At 45.5% G+C, this 16,232-nt stretch overlaps 1 long non-coding RNA gene across 1 annotated transcript; it reads right to left on the reverse strand.

The window, feature by feature from the left end:
- Nucleotides 1–2,405: 2,405 nt before the first annotated feature.
- Nucleotides 2,406–16,224, reverse strand: LOC109550932 (uncharacterized). Its single transcript, XR_002177630.3, has 2 exons — nt 15,779–16,224; nt 2,406–13,982 (listed from the first exon to the last, which is right to left on the reverse strand). It is a non-coding gene; the product is annotated as an uncharacterized lncRNA (long non-coding RNA).
- Nucleotides 16,225–16,232: the final 8 nt, after the last annotated feature.

The following is a 16,232-nucleotide window of genomic DNA, read 5'->3' on the forward strand; positions in this document are numbered from 1 at the left end:
TATTTCATTGATCTATATGTCTGACCCTACACCAGTTCCACAGTGGGGTTTTTTTTTGTTGTTTTTTTATTGGAGTATAATTGCTTTACAACGCTGTGTTAGTTTCTGCTGTACAGTGAAGTGAATCAGCTGTATGTATACATATATCCCCTCCCTCAGGGACTTCCCTCCCTCCCACCCCGCATCCCACCCATCTAGGTCATCACAGAGCACCAAGCTGAGCTCCCTGTTCTGTACAGCAGGTTCCCACTAGATATCTATTCTACACATGGTGGTGTATTTATGTCAAACCTAATCTCCCGATTAGTCCCACCCTCCCCTTCCCCCGTTGTGTCCACACGTCCATTCTCTATGTCTATGTCTCTATTCCTGCTCTGCAAATATGTTCATCTGTACCGTTTTTCTAGATTACACATATATGCGTTAATATATTTGTTTTTCTCTTTCTGGCTTGCTTCACGCTGTATGACAGACTCTAGGTCCATCCACATCTCTACAAATGACCCAATTTCGTTCCTTTTTATGGCTGAGTAATACTCCATTGTATATATGTACCACACCTTCTTTATCTATTCATCTGTTACTGGAGCTTTGTAGAAGATTTCATTTTTAATTTTATTTATTTACTTACTTATTTTTGGCTGCGTTTGGTCTTCGTTGCTGTGTGTGGGCTTTCTCTAGTTGCGGCGAGCAGGGGCTATTCTTTGTTGAGGTGTGCAGGCTTCTCACTGCAGTGGCTTCTCTTGTTGTGGAGTATGGGCTCTAGGCACGCAGGCTACAGTAGTTGTGGTACGCGGGCTCAGTAGTTGCGGCTCCTGTGCCAGGCAGGCTCAGTAGTTGTGATGCATGGGCTTAGTTGCTCTGTGGCATATGGGATCTTCCTGGACCAGGGCTTGAACCCGTGTCCCCTGCCTTGGCAGGCAGATTCTTAACCACTGTGCCACGAGGGAAGTCCCTGTAGAAGGTTTTAAAATTGGGAAGTGTGAGTCTTCCAAGTTTGTTCTGGTTTTAGGATCTCTTTTAAATTCGATGGTCCTTCCTGCTGGACAATCTTTGCTATTCATTGAAAATATACATTTCTCAGCATGTAGGCTTACCTCCTATGAAATCCTGTTCCTTCCTCACTTACCTATTTCCATTCATCATTATAATACCTTGAAACCTGGTACTCTTCTTCTGTTACTTGAAGGGGAAACTCATAATCATCTAACCTCTGTACATGAATGAATAGATTTATCCGAAATCTTAGCAAAAAGCAGACTCAATCTTGTTGGTTGATGGGTCATATCATCTGACTGAACCAAGAAAATATCCTGTAACAAATTCACTTTGTCTCTAAAACATGGTCTCTTGACAGCTGCAAAATCTGCCCCGATGGCAGAATTCACTGTGCTCACCAGGGCTTGCCAGATACCTCCAGATAAGAGGGTTAATATACGCATAGAGAGTAAATATGCATTTTGGGCAGTCCATGATTTTGGAATGTTTTGGAAACAAAAAGGACTCTTACCCTCAGCAGAAAACCCAGTTACGAATTGGAGCATATTCGAGAAGAACAGAGTAAGGCATGGGGGGCCCTGAACCAGAGTGAAGACCACCCACCTTGTCCAAGTGTTGGTGACCCATCCCATGTTCCTCTTTTTTTATAAGTTTTTTTTTTTATAAACTTATTTTTTTATTTATCTTTGGCTGTGTTGGGTCTTCGCTGCTGCATGTGGGCTTTTTCTAGTTGTGGCGAACGGGGGCTACTCTTTGTTGCAGTACACGGGCTTCTCATTGGGGTGGCTTCTCTTGTTGCAGAGCATGGGCTCTAGGCACGCAAGCTTCAGTAGCTGTGGCTCATGGGCTCAGTAGTTGTGGCTTATGGGCTCTAGAGCGCAGTCTCAGTAGTTGTGGCGCATGGGCTTAGTTGCTCCGTGGCATGTGGGATCTTCCCGGACCAGGGCTTGAACCCGTGTCCCCTGCCTTGGCAGGTGGATTCTTAACCACTGTGCCACCAGGGAATCCCCCCATGTTCCTCTTTAGATGTAAATGTTGAACCTAGTGTAAAGCTGCTGACATTTGTTAGTTTGCTTGTTGTTTTTTTTGTTTAAGCAGAAAATTTCTCTTAAAATAGGATTGGCAAAGAGGGTGAGGATGAGGCCAAAGACAAACCTTTTTGCCTCCTGTGTGAATTTGAGTTACTCTGCTACTAACTCACTCTGGCTGATAGGGCAACCTTAACATCTGAGAAACCGTTTTGAGTGCTAAGTACCTAAAAGGACTAGCCAAAGTCTGGGAAGGAGTTAGGCTGCATGGAATTCCCCATGCTGCTTTCAAAGGCAGGGAAGACTGAAATAAAACTGGAAGAATGATTTTAAGAAGGATAGATTCACTGAGGAATCAGCTTTTAAAAAAACAGCAGATTGGAGAAATGGGAGAATTCTTTATTCTTCTTTGATTTAGAAAATGACAATTTAAACTTCAGGCTTTCCCCCCTCTTAGTTGCATCCTCAAATTATTCCAGTGTAATTCTCGATCAGGGTTACCTTGCTCTCTCACCTAGTGTGTGATATATAAATTAGGATTTCCTCCTCTCTCTCATAAAATCTGCTACCCGAAAGTGAAATGAAACCCAGCCTCTTTCTTCGACTCAGGGAAAGATGAGTCTCAGTGCATTTCTTCTGAATGCATTTCTCTTCACTTTCCTGAAAGGTTTCCCTTAACTATTTAAGCCTAAAAAGTTTATTTGCTGGTTACAGTTGAACTGTTTTCTTGGCCTTTTTTCCACCTTAATGGAAAAGCTAACTGAAGACTCTTTTGGGAATAGTTCATTGGGAACTTCAACTCCCAGGGACTAGAAGCATCTACAGTCAGAGTATCTGAGCCCAGGTCTGGCTTCCTGGCCGTTAAGCAGAGTGTTTTTATGCAAGCCACTTAATTTTATCTGTAAAATGTGGATAATAATATGCACTCCATCTGCTTAATCAGCTGTTGTGATGACCAAGTGAGATAATGTATGACAAAGTACTCTTTAAAAAGGACACAGTACAAAGAATTGCTATCTGTCAGCGGTGGCATTATAGGCCATCTGATTTTCTTCTTTGTGTTATCTATAACTTACACTTTAAAAAAATAACATTTAATTTGCATTACATGCTCTATACTTTAACAAGAAAGCATACAGTGCTACACAAATAAAAGTTATTAAAATTAATCTTCTTTTGACGGTAGGCTCTAATTTTGTAAATATTCCTAATAAAATGCCTAAACTTCCAACTTTAAGCCTCAAACTGATGGTGCCAGGGTGTCTCTGTGGGATCTGGGCATGTAGAAAATAGTTAAGCTATGTATACAAACATTAAGAATAATAGAACTAGGACTTTTCATGGTCCTAAGAAGTAAGCCAATTCTTAGAAGATTGGTTCATTTAAATACAACAAATGCCTTTACCTAGAGGTAGTAGAGCCCCATTACTGAGAAGTCAGTCTCTGGTTTCTCCACTGCCTGCTGACACTGGGTGTTCACCCAGTCTCTCCCGTCTGGTTGTCAGATCTCAGCATCTCCCAGCCCTGTGGGAGGTCTGACGATTGTTCTTTGTCATCACATCCCATGCCTGGGCAGCCAGGTGTTCAGCAAAGGCTTCAGGGTAGCCCCACACGGATTTCTGGACCACTCTGCATAGCTCTCTCCTCTCCATGTTCTGCCCGATGAGTTCCAGCTGCCTCTGTCTCTCCACATACCCATCTCCGTCTCTTCAGGATTGAGCCTTCCCCACTCTGCTGGGATTCTGGAAGTGCCTCTGGATGGAAAGCCAGGGCAACCACAGGACTCTCTTATTTGTGATCACTCTCTCAGGGACCACAGTCCCTTGTTGCCTGTTATCCAGTAGCCAAAAGCAGCTGTCTCCTAGGTTTTGTTCAGTTTTCTAGTTGATTAAGGTGGGAGAGCAACTCTGGTACCGGTGACACCATCCGGCCAGAGTCAGAAGTCCTCAGACAAATTTTTGAAGTTAGAGCCTTCATCTCCCAAAGGAGATCGCACATATCCTGGATTAGAAATTTGGTGAGTGCGGAACTGATGCATAAGCTCTTTGTATCCCTCACAAAACCTGGGAGAGACACAGAGCAAAATTGAGGGATAATTTATTCAACAAATAATTACTGAATGCCCACCCTAGGCCAGGTTTTCACCCAGCCCTGGGGATAAGATATCAAAGTCCCTGCTTCATGAGGAAAATTGGTAGTGGCCTAGAGGGGGCAGTTTAAGGGATAAAGAAAAGATCCTCTTACCACTCTACCTGCCACGACATCCCTCCTTATTTGCTCTGAAGTCCCCACTTTGAGTACTGATTCCACAAATCTTTTTTCAGTACCTACCAAGTGCTTTGCCCTGTGTTTGATGCTGAGGATGACTCGATGCTGAGCAGAGCACAACCTCTGCCAACAGGTAGCTTAAAACTGGTAAAGGAGATGAAACATGTACAAAAACAATAAATAAATTGGACTCCTCAGGGCCACTTGTTCCCCAAGAGCATTAGTTTACAAGATAAACTGACACCTAGAAGAACCGTCTCTGCAATCCTCCTCGGGCAGGCCTAGGAAGTGACCTGTTTAGAGGACAGACATGAAACAAGGAGCTTCTTACCCGAGGCAAGGAGGACACAAAGCCAGGGCACCAAGGGGAGCCAGAGCCAGGTATGGAAACCGGTGTCCAGCCCCTAGGGAGACCAGCTTGTCGAACACCCGGACAGGAAGAATAGAGTGGGTTTCGGGCAACTGCCTAGAACTTCTGCTCCCATTCAGGACTGCTTTTAAAACTTGACTGGAGATCTGGTGGGCGGATGGTTGCACTTGAGGAACCAGAAACTGACTATAAATCAAGGGATGAGAAGGGAAGGGAGCTGGGCCCAAAGGAGCAGGAAAGGAGGCCCAGGGGGGTAGGGTGGGCATCCATGGAGGCAAATGTCCTGAGTAACGTGATACAGAATGGGAAGAGATTACCCAAAGGGCAGAGGCTCCAAGAATAAGGCAAGCACTGAGAGGGCTTCTTCTACTTCATAACTTTGCCTGGAGCCCACCTTGGGAAGGACAGGGGGCAGTGACTGCTTTCTTGATTTCTAGGCCCATATATTTACCTGCCACTGGTCTTCTAATTGGAAGCGTCCCCTATACCTCGAAACTCAATATGTATCCAACCAACTTCTTCACTGTCTCCTTCAAAGACTATTCCTGCTCCTCACGTTCCTTTTCTTTGGGAGAATCAGCACCTTTCACCTGCCCAGCAGACAGCTGGGCTCCCCCTTGCTTCTCTTTCCTGCCTCAGACCTAGTCGGTCACTGATACCTGGCGGTCTGACCACCTCACTCCACCCAACGATGAAGGCGCCTGGTCCGCCTGTGCTCTGCTCTATCTCTCATGTAACAGGTGTTCAAGACATAGGTACTGAATGAAAGAACAAATGAATGAATAGATCCTCACCACTACTACCTTGGTTACGTCCTTCATCTTTTCAGATGAACTGCTCTGATAGGCTGAAAAGGACAGCAAGCAACAAACCCTCCAATCCGTTGACCACAACTCTGCCAAAGGGATTGTTCTAAAATACTCTCCATTCTTCTTATTCACAGCAGTGATGTTCTATGAAGTCGCCGCACACACTGAATTAGCAAATGCTGAACCATTTCTCCTAAGGGGAAATATAGGCTTAGGCCCCTGAGGGCTTCTGGAACATAACATTTTCCTCGGTTAATCAGTACCTAACCTTGTCTTCCGTGCATTTCCGTTTAAGGACACCTTACTTGATATAGCTCGCTCATTCATTAACATGGAATGAATGTCACACAGCCACAGCACCACAGTGAGCGCCTGCACAATCTTATCTAACAAACACACAGTGTTTTCTCCAGAGCACACATCACAGCCTTCTTGCCCTTCGGAGCACCAGACAGCCCTTCAGCACTCAGCATGGGGACCTTTTTGAACAATAAAGTCACCAGCAAAAAGCGCAAGAATGCAAAAAAAGTGGCACTAAATAGACAACAAAAAGGACACTTTTTTAGAGTAGGAACTGACACAGGAAGGCAGAGGTCCCCATGCTCCACCTCAGCTGCGGACGTGAACACTGGGAGATTCAGATTTTTCACTTCTCCGTCCAGGTCCACAGATGATCACAAAACTGCCGCAAGTGTTGTTTTTGAGGTTACAAATACATTTTACCAAGTAGGCGAATTGGAAAATGCAGAATCCGCAAATATAGAACCTGTGAATGATGAAGATGGACACAAAACCCCATTATGTCACTCCTTGCCTGAGCTCTCAGGGCCTTGTTTTGCCCCCAGGGCACTGGGCTTTGCCTACCCCACTTCAATCATAGGACCAATTAGGGATATTCAACCTCTGAGCTTATGTGCTGGTCTCCTGTGCTTCTTGAGGGGAGAAGCTGTTGTTTGTATTCCCATCACATAACACAGTGGCTCGTACATGGTAGTTATTTAATATACAGTAAATAAAAAAAAATAAGTTAACGAACCAATAAAGTGAAAAAAATTAATGAACAATGGTAGATCTCAGGGTATCTAGGATAGATGACAGAGAAGCCGTCACTTTAAAACTTGTTTTCAATTTATGGCTAATAAATCTGCCTGGAGTGAGCGCATACATCTATTTAACTGGTTAACTTTGGTAACAAACTTCCCACCAGAAAAACTAAAAAGGTAGTAACCTATTGGCCAGATCACACCACTCTTTGCCGTGCAGTTGGATGAATTGGTAGAGCTGAAGAAAGCACAGCTCACTTTCACTCTGCTGCACGGAACACTGACGACTTTGTCGGCATTAATTCTGTCTGATGCTCCCAATTCTACTTACATACCAATTTCCCTTTGCTCTTTGTGTAGATTCTTGGCCAATGTGTGCTGAGAGCTTTCTGTCCAGTGAATTCTAACCCCATTATTTGATATTCATTTGAACAGTGAACAGTGCCAAGTGGGGAAACGCCATGATTTTTAGTTTCAGTTCAGCTGTTATCTAAAAGGGATTTGCGAATAATTTCCCAACCAAAGGATTCTTGGAAACACTGGCCATTATAAAGGGGGCTTTTGAATGGCTTGTTTCAACTTGAATCTTGTCAACTGAACAGCTTTTATTGTGTGTGACAGTCCCAGTGACCAATGTAATCATCCTCTCAACTCTCATTTATTCGGGATAAAAAAGTAAGCATTCATAGATAGACAGTCTCTGAGGATGATTCTCAAGTCTCTATATCCCACCAGTCATCAAATACTATGTTACTTTTGGTTAAAGGTCTCTCTCCTCCTGCCCATCTTCATCCTCAGAGCCAGGCCCCCGGTGTAGGGGCCAGCTTTAACTCCTGTCTGGACAGAAACATTCGCTTCTTAATTGTTCTTTCCTTCTTTTCTTGTGTCAGGTTCTTCCCCTCCCCGACCCCATCCATCCTGAGCCCTGCCACGTTCACGTTCTAAAACACAGATTTAGCTCATCGTGGTGTGTGCGATGGACTCTGTTCTTGTCGGGTCACCTCACTAGATTTTCAGGATTAAGAGATTCCTGGCCAAGAAACAAAAGCATAATCATCTCATTCCCCAAATGGATTTGGATGAAAACTGGTAATAAAATCAGGTCTAGGGACTTCCTTGGCCGTCCAGTGGTTAAGAATCCGCCTTCCAATGCAGGGGACATGGGTTAGATCCCTGGTCGGGGAACTGAGGTCCCACATGGCGGCGGGGCAACTAAGCCCACGTGCTCTAGAGCCCGCGTGCCACAACTAGAGAGAAGCCCGTGCACTGCAACCAAAGATCCCGTGTGCCGCAACTAAGACCAGACACAGCCAAATAAATAAATAAACGTAAATATTTTAAAAATATATAAAATAAAATCAGGTCTAACTCCAAGAGGAGACAGTAGAGACCAGCCGAGCTGGGTCTTTCAGGGATCCCACAGGAGAGAGCACCCTACTTAATGCTGTATCAAGTTCAGGAGCACCTTATCTTATCACCACTAACTGGACAGTTGGACATGTTTTATTGGGAAAATGATTTTTCTCTTTGTTTCCATGCCTCTGCACTAGTAGGTTCAGTAATACATATGTGAGACCTTCTGTCCTGAAAACATCGAAATGCAGATTGCATCATTCCTGCACTAAAAACATCTGTTCTCCCTCTCTGCTGAAGGGCAAGTACCAGAGCCCTTTCTGAACGTTTTCCCACCTGGTCTCGGTGGGGTTCCTCAGCCTCAGTTACCTGCTCCATTCACATTCCCAACCTCATTCTTGCGCACAGGCCCCGTCTCCCTCTGCCTGCTGTGGAGCTCATGTGGGCCCCTGTCCTGCAAGCCCCGTCTTTTTAACTCCTTAAAGGCCCAGAGAAGTCCAGCTCTTCTTGCAAGTCCTTTCTCTGTTGATGGTCCCTGTGTGTGAACTCCTGTAGTCTGCAGCATTCTATTTCGGCATGTGTATTACTCAACAACGCTTCTTTTGTTTTTAACCCTTTCATATACGTATATCTGAATTGTAAGCTCCTGGGGACTCAGGACTTATTTTAAGCCAGCACTGTCCAACAGAAATACAATGGGAGCCACAAAAGCAGGCCTCATATGTAATTATAAAATTTCTAATAGCCACATAAAAAATAAACAGATGAAATTAATTTTAATAATACATTTTATGTAACCAAATGTATCCAAAATATTTTTTCAACATGCAATCAATGTAAACAGTTGTTAATGAGACACCTTACATTCTTTTTTTTTTTTTTTTTTGCGGTACACGGGCCTCTCACTGTTGTGGCCTCTCCCGTTGCGGAGCACAGGCTCCGGACGCGCAGGCTCAGCGGCCATGGCTCACGGGCCCAGCCGCTCCGCGGCATGTGGGATCTTCCCGGACCGGGGCACGAACCCGTGTCCCCTGCATCGGCAGGCGGACTCTCAACCACTGTGCCACCAGGGAAGCCCCTTACATTCTTTATTTCATATTAAGCCTTTGGAATCCAGCGCTCAGCACATCTCAGTTTGGAGTGGCCACGTTTCAGGCGCTCAGTAGCCCTTTGGGGCTAGTGGCTACCATACTGGACAGCTCAGTTTTAGGTACTCTTAGCCCTTGATATCCCGCATGGTTGGGTGATGGTACAACATACAGAAAGAATGTGAGTCAACATACTGTTGTCACACTGGCGGAAGGTCTCTGGCACAAGTTTCAGTCCTTGACCCTGTTCTGTTTATCGTTTTCCCTGATGGCTTGGATCGCGCAGGGGTTAAGAACACCCGCTCTGCAAAGTGCATAGAGTTAACAGTACTGTACTGTGCACTTTACCATTTGTAAAGAGGGTAGACTTCATGTTTGTGTTTATTACCACAATTTAAAAAAAAAAAAAAAGAACATCTGCTCTGAGTCAGAGAGACCTTAATTTCAAATCTCAGTACTACCACCAACCACATGTGTGAATGTGAGCAAGTTAACTTTCTTCTCTTAACTTTGGTTTCATCATCCATGACTGGGGATAATTACACCAACCTCAAAGGGGTGTTACGAAGAGTAAAAGAGATACTGTCTGTAAGATGCTTACCCCAGTACACAGAACATATTAAGCCCTCAAAAATATTAGGTTTTACCACTATCTTTACCACCATAAATGGTATATTTATTAATTTGGCAGGTGAGATCATTCTGGGGTAAGACAGGTATTAAGTTAAAGAATCAAAAAGCTTTTCCCGGACTGTATGCAGTTGAATAAAACAAGCTGAAATTTCTATAGATAAGTGAAAGTACTGCATTTACGTTAAAAAATCCAACCATACAAAAATAAGCTTTCAGCTTAATTGTAGTTCATACGAAAAGAGGCACTTAAGTGTTTTATAAGTTAAAATTTAATTCTATAAATTAAAATTTATACTTGACTAAATATAGTTAGGAATATAATTATACCTTTAATTTTATCACATATTTAACGTAAAATGCAAATAGTCCAAAAGGGTATAAAGTAAAAGGTTAAAAAACCTCCCTCTGAGAACCCCCTTTCCCACTGCCTAGAAGCAAGGAGCCACTTTCTCACATGTCCTTCCAGGAATGTCCTGTGCCTAAATAAACGTATATTTGTTTATCCTTTAAAACTTCTAACACTTATGGGGATAGATTTATTCTCTTGTGCAACTTACTTGAAAAGGGGTTAAAACTAAAGTTGGATTAAAGGTCAATATTATTCATAAGTGGGATGTGTCAACTCCAAACTTTAATTTGATTTTAAGCTTCAAAAGAAGTAAGTCGGGCTTCCCTGGTGGCGCAGAGGTTGGGAGTCCGCCTGCCGATGCGGGGGACACGGGTTCGCGCCCCGGTCCGGGAGGATCCCACATGCCGCGGAGCGGCTGAGCCCGTGAGCCATGGCCGCTGAGCCTGCGCGTCCGGAGCCTGTGCTCCGCAACGGGAGAGGCCGCAATAGTGAGAGGCCCGCGTACCGCACAAAAAAAAAAAAAAAAAAAAAAAAAAAAAGAAGTAAGGCAATGGGAAAATGGAGGAAATAGTCCAATGCTCTTTAGAACTTGTCCAACACATCTGGAAGTTTTTCACTTTCATATGGACACTACCTTTCAAGAAAAATACTGACAAAACTGTATGTGTCTGGAGGAGACTAATAAAGGGGGCAAAGAATTCAAAACCATTGTCTTCACAAAAGGTGAGCTGCAGGCCCTCAGGATGTTTGACGGGAAGCAGGAATATCCCAGAGGAGTGGGACGAAAAGCAGCTGTGCTATAACCACCTGAAGGGGCAGGGCCTGAGCAGAACCAGGATTCTTATAGTTGGGGGCATAGCTTTGACTAAGTAAAGACTCCTGTGGAGATAAATGAGATCATGGACGTAAAAGGGCATTTTTTTTTTTTTTTTTTTTTTTTGCAGTACACGGGCCTCTCACTGCTGTGGCCTCGCCCGTTGTGGAGCACAGGCTGCTCCGTGGCATGTGGGATCTCCCCGGACCGGGGAACGAACCCGCGTCCCCTGCATCGGCAGGCGGACTCCCAACCACTGCGCCACCAGGGAAGCCCAAAAGGGCTTTTAAAATTGCCACCAAGGAGGAAAATTATTTCTAAAAGTTAGAAAGGTCTGCAAGTTGAATGGACAGGTTTCATCCGGTGTGACCCGGATCATTTCAGATGTTTACGGAGAGGATGGGACCCCATTAACAAAAATAATTACCATGTTCTTAAAAGCCTTTCATTCATTATCTCGGAGTGACTTATTTGTATCTCTGAGCCTGGCTCACTGCCTGCCACAAAGTAGATCAAAGAGCAAAGAAGGAAGGAAGAGCGGGAGAGAGGGAGGCAGGAAGAGAGAAATGAATAAATGACATTAATCCAAGCATTTCCCCCTTCTCTTTATGCTTTTTTTCCCCCTCCCACTCACTTGCTCATCTTTTTTTTTTGGCTGCATCAGGTCTTAGTTGTGGCATGCGGGGTCTTTTGTTGTGGCACGTGGGTGTCTCTCTAGTTGTGGCACATGGGCTCAGTAGTTGTGGTGTGCGGGCTTACTTGCCCCACTGCATGTGGGATCTTGGCTCCCTGACCAGGGATCAAACCCGCATCCCCTGCATTGGAAGGCGGATTCTTAACCCCTGGACCACCAGGGAAGTCCCTTCCCCTCTATTTCTCTGTCACCTCTTGCCTGGATTTCTCACACACACTACTCTAGTTCTCTACCCACTTCTCCTTCTCCTCTCCCACTAGATTTGATGACCGTCCCTTCTCGTCTCTGAAGGGCACATTATTGTCTGGTTAAGCTCCTCGGCTAGATGCTTCACCTTGCACTTCAGAAAATCAAGTTTGTGGCGGATTTTCCCCCAATGTTCTAATTCACTTACTGCATTTTCTAGGTTTTTGCACTCCCTTTGGCATTTTTTTCTTCTTTTTTTTTTAACTTCAAAGGGCTAGTGAGTGACAGTGTTTCCAAATACTGCTTGAGAGGTGCTCTCTCTGTGATCTCTTCCATTTTAAGTGTTTCAACCGTCACCTCTAAATGCCCACTCTGGTCCAGCCTTTACACAACCAAACAGCTCCTCGGATTCTGTCTCTGGCATCTCCCCGGTAAGAAGACAGTGGCCTTTGGCAAGGTCCCATCATTTACGAGACGAGCAAGACCTAGGCAAGTCAGCTACCTTATTCCGCATTCGTCAGATGGAACTCGAACTAATACTCATCTCCCAGAAGTTGTGTAGGTCAAATGGGAAAAATATATGAGAAATCTATCAAGTGCTAGCTTTCCGTTTCCTATCCTTTGCTTTCCGCCACCTAATTCAGGCCTTCATTTCCTCTCAATTCAAAGATGCATTCGCCTCTCAACTACTCTCCCTGCCTCTAACCTCTGCTTCCACGTGCAACCTGCTGGATATGCAAGTGCCAGAAAGATCTTCTAAGGCTCAGGCTGTGTTGCTTCAAAATGCTCAATAGCTTCCCTGCCTAAGAAGTAGAGTCCAAACTTCCGAGCGTGCATTCTGAAACCCTCCCTGGTCTAAGGTCAGAGCCATGGTTCTCACCCCTCTGCCCTTTGTCTCCCAAATGAAACCCACCTTCCAACCAACTAGGACTCTTCCCATCCCTCCCTGGTCTGTCTTCACTCACCGAAAGTCTACTTACCCTTCAAGCCCAATTTAAATGAACACGCTCCTTGTATACGTTTTCTGAATCCCCACGAAGCATCTTTCCCTGCTGGGACTGCCAGTGTTTGCTTTCTACTTCTATGACAATGTCATCTCCCCTGATAGACTGTAAATGACTTGAAGTCATGGATTGAACCTCTTTATGTACCCATCTTTCTGTTCATCACAGAGCTTAGCACTGTGGTTTACACATAGTAGGTATTCAACAAGTTACGTCTAATGATACATTCTTTAAAAATTTTTTTAATACCCCTAGGTGCCTAGCATTGTGTCAGGTGCAATGGCAGCTACGAAAAGCCTTGTCCTTGTCCCTGACTCAACACAATATTGTTGAGGTTACAAGATTCTTTCATATAGTTTTCTTATATATAAAAACTATATGAAAGAATCCGCGGAGACAATGCTTTGGGAAAGATCTGCAGTGCTCTCCTTACTTCCTGCAAGTAATAAATCCTTCCTTCTCCTGGGGGAAAAAAAAGGAAGAAGAATCTGTGATTACATGCTAAGTTCTTAGTCCCACTTAGTGTCTACACAGTTGCATGTAAAGACCTTTGAAAGGCTCTGTGTACACTTTTTAATTTATAACTTGTTTTAGAAATGACAGAAACATAAGAAATTACATCTTGAAATAAATACATTTGCTAAAATTGAGGCTAAATACATTGCACAATTGCTCTCAAAGTATTCTAATTTTAGGTCTTGACACAAGCGAAAAATGTTTACCATGGACAAGAAGACAAATTTTTCTCTGCTTAGCGGAATTTAAGGTCATCAGCTCTAAAAAGAAAGCTCAATCGACATTTTAATGTATTTTTCAGGTTCCTTCTGTTCTGTCCACAACCTAAGTTATTAAACTTTTAGAATTATAAAAAAGCACAGAAGGACTCTGTGATGTTCCAGAAAGCACACACCAAGTGGGTAGGGATTAGGGGTGGGATGAAGTGGCTGGATTAGTGGAAGGACAGCGGGGAGGGAGATGAGAATGCCTCTTGGTGAGTCTTTGAAAGTTCACTCTGAGCTCACAGCGCACTCCTGGCTGAAAAGGCTGGGAGACAAAGCTGAGATCCACTCAGTGTCAGCAGATGTGAGGCCAGTGCTCCCAGGCCCAGGTCCTGGACCTTGACCTACAGAAAAGTCTAAGAAGACATGTGGGTTAACGACTAGAGCACTGAATTAAAAGTCTGTATTATCTGGGACTTCCCTGGCGGTCCAGTGGTTAAGACTCTGCGCATTCCAACGTGGGTGTTGTTGGTTCGATCCCTGGTCAGGGAACTGAGATCCCACATGCCGCGCAGTGTGACAAAAAAAAGAAACAAAAAGTCTGTATTTTCTGACTTCCAAGAGCCTGTGCACAAACAAAACACAAGAGAAACAAACAAAAAAAGACTGATTTAGCTGCATAAGAGATGGCTGGGGTTCATTCTGGTTTGAGGTCAGAATGCTGGTGTTTCAGACTTGAATTAAAGCAAAAACACATATTTTCAGAAGTTTTAAAAAATTACTTCATTCCTGATATAAGCATGAACCTTAAAAGGTACCTTATATTTGCACTTGAATAAGCAGGTACTATCTGACATGCCCCATGGGTGTCAAAATATTTGGTGGGCTCTTGCATAATTATGTTTTGGGTTTATACAAATAAAGTCTTAATCAGTACCACAGAAATTCTGGAGAAATTTCGACTATTCACACTGGATGTTGTTTGTTGATATAAAGGGGACAATTGATATAAAGGGGACAATTTCAATGTGTTCATCTCGTTGAGTATATATCTGAACACAGAAGCTGCCTTTAATATTGTAGGGTTTGTATCATGTAAACTGTCTCTCTCGTCCTGGCATCAGGGATCTCATGCTGCTATCCCGCTGGCCCCAAGCCTCTTTCCTTCTTGCCATCCGTAATTATCTCAAGTACGTGCTTTCAAATGAGTTCAGTGCCCAGATACTTTGAAATTATTTCTTTTCTTATTGTACCATCACATAACCGAACCTCCGAACACCTCACTTCAGTGACTTCTGTTAGCTACTGCAGGACACCAGGGTGTGAACCAAAGATCAAATGTCCCATCTCTTCCTCTCCCTTAGTCTCGGCACCAGCAAATCTGTAACTCTCCCAGAAACCCACTGTTTAAATAGGCGAATGAATGAATCCCTGAAATCCGGAAAGGGAACTAGGCAATTAGTGGAAGGTGAGGCACGGTGATGAGAAGGAAAATTCTGGGCACTGGGTGGGGTGGGAAGCTTTCCTGATACCCTTGAATCACACTGCTTGCGCTGGGGCTTCTCCATGTTGGTCTCACCCAGTCGCAAGGGTCCAGCGAGAATGCTGATTCTGGAGAGGGTTTTAAGGGGGGTGGTAGATTAAAGGGGAAAAACCCCCAAAAGTGCAGGGCTCTTTTATGTTGAATGCCTGAAGCGCTCAGAACACTTTATAACTGTGATCCTATTGAATACATTTAGAACAATTAAGTCCCTTTTATAATGAAAACCAACGATCAATGGGCATTAAATTTATCCACTCTCTATATACTGCAGTAGTTTTCAATCTGCAATGAGGTGGTCTCTGCAAATCGGTCCCTAGCTTTTGTTTTTACCTTTTCTGTCTCTAATCTGGTTATAACATCTGTCATTTTTATTCTTCCTCCAAAGGGTAGAGCCTGCTTCTCTCTCTTTTCTCTCCCTCTCTGAGGTGTGAATCGTGTTTATTTTCGCCTCAGAGCTGATGGACAGTTTCTGAGCGATAATCCCGTTCTCCACTCTGCTATTTCCGTTGAGAACTACCCTCGCGTTCACAGCCAGGCTGAAAGACGTGTTCGTTCGCATTTTGAAGTTCCCAAAGTGGACCTGGCGCTCTTCTTGGCTGCTGTCGGCACGGCTGGACACTGCCATTTACTGAGAAGGCCAGCGCGCCCCGGAGCGAACTAGTGCCTCCAGAGCCCCGCCTCCTCCCACCTCGGTCAGCGCGGACGCCGCCAGGTGGATCCTGGCCTCCGGGGACGGTGACCGCCGGTGGGATCACCAGCACGGCCAAACCTCCCCGACGTCCTGCCCGCCCCGAGGGGGAGCCTCTGTACCCCGACTCCCCGCACTAGCCCGCCTCGTCGGGTGGCGTCTGAGGTGACCCTCCCCCATCAGTACTTACAAGCAGCTTTGGGGGCTGGTCGCGGAACCCACCTCGCCGGGAGTGGGGCAGCCCGGGCAGGGCTCGATCGCGCGAGGAGGGCGTGGGGGTGAGGCGGGAGTCTCGAGAGGTTCTCAAGGTGGCGCCGGGGATGGGCGCAGCGGTGGGGGTGGGCGCGGGGGGTACGGGGTAGGGCGCGGGGGGTACGGGGTAGGGGTCCACGGTGAACCGGGAACGCGGGGGTGAGCGCCGAAGCGCCGGAGGTCGGGTGGGCGCTAAGTGGGCGGGGCCGTCGGAGAGCCCGGGAGGTGGGGCGCCAAGGGGGCGGGGGCGAGGGCGCGGGGCGGGGACGCAGAGAGGGGCGGGGGCAGCGCGGCGGGGAGGGGAAGTGGGCGGGGCGCCGCCGGAAAGGGGGCGGGCCGCGGAGCCTGGGCCCCAGGCGGCGGCGGCGGCGGCGGCGGCGGCGGCGGCGGCG

This window comes from Tursiops truncatus, chromosome 16 (assembly GCF_011762595.2).
Source record: "Tursiops truncatus isolate mTurTru1 chromosome 16, mTurTru1.mat.Y, whole genome shotgun sequence".
NCBI lineage: Eukaryota > Metazoa > Chordata > Mammalia > Artiodactyla > Delphinidae > Tursiops > Tursiops truncatus.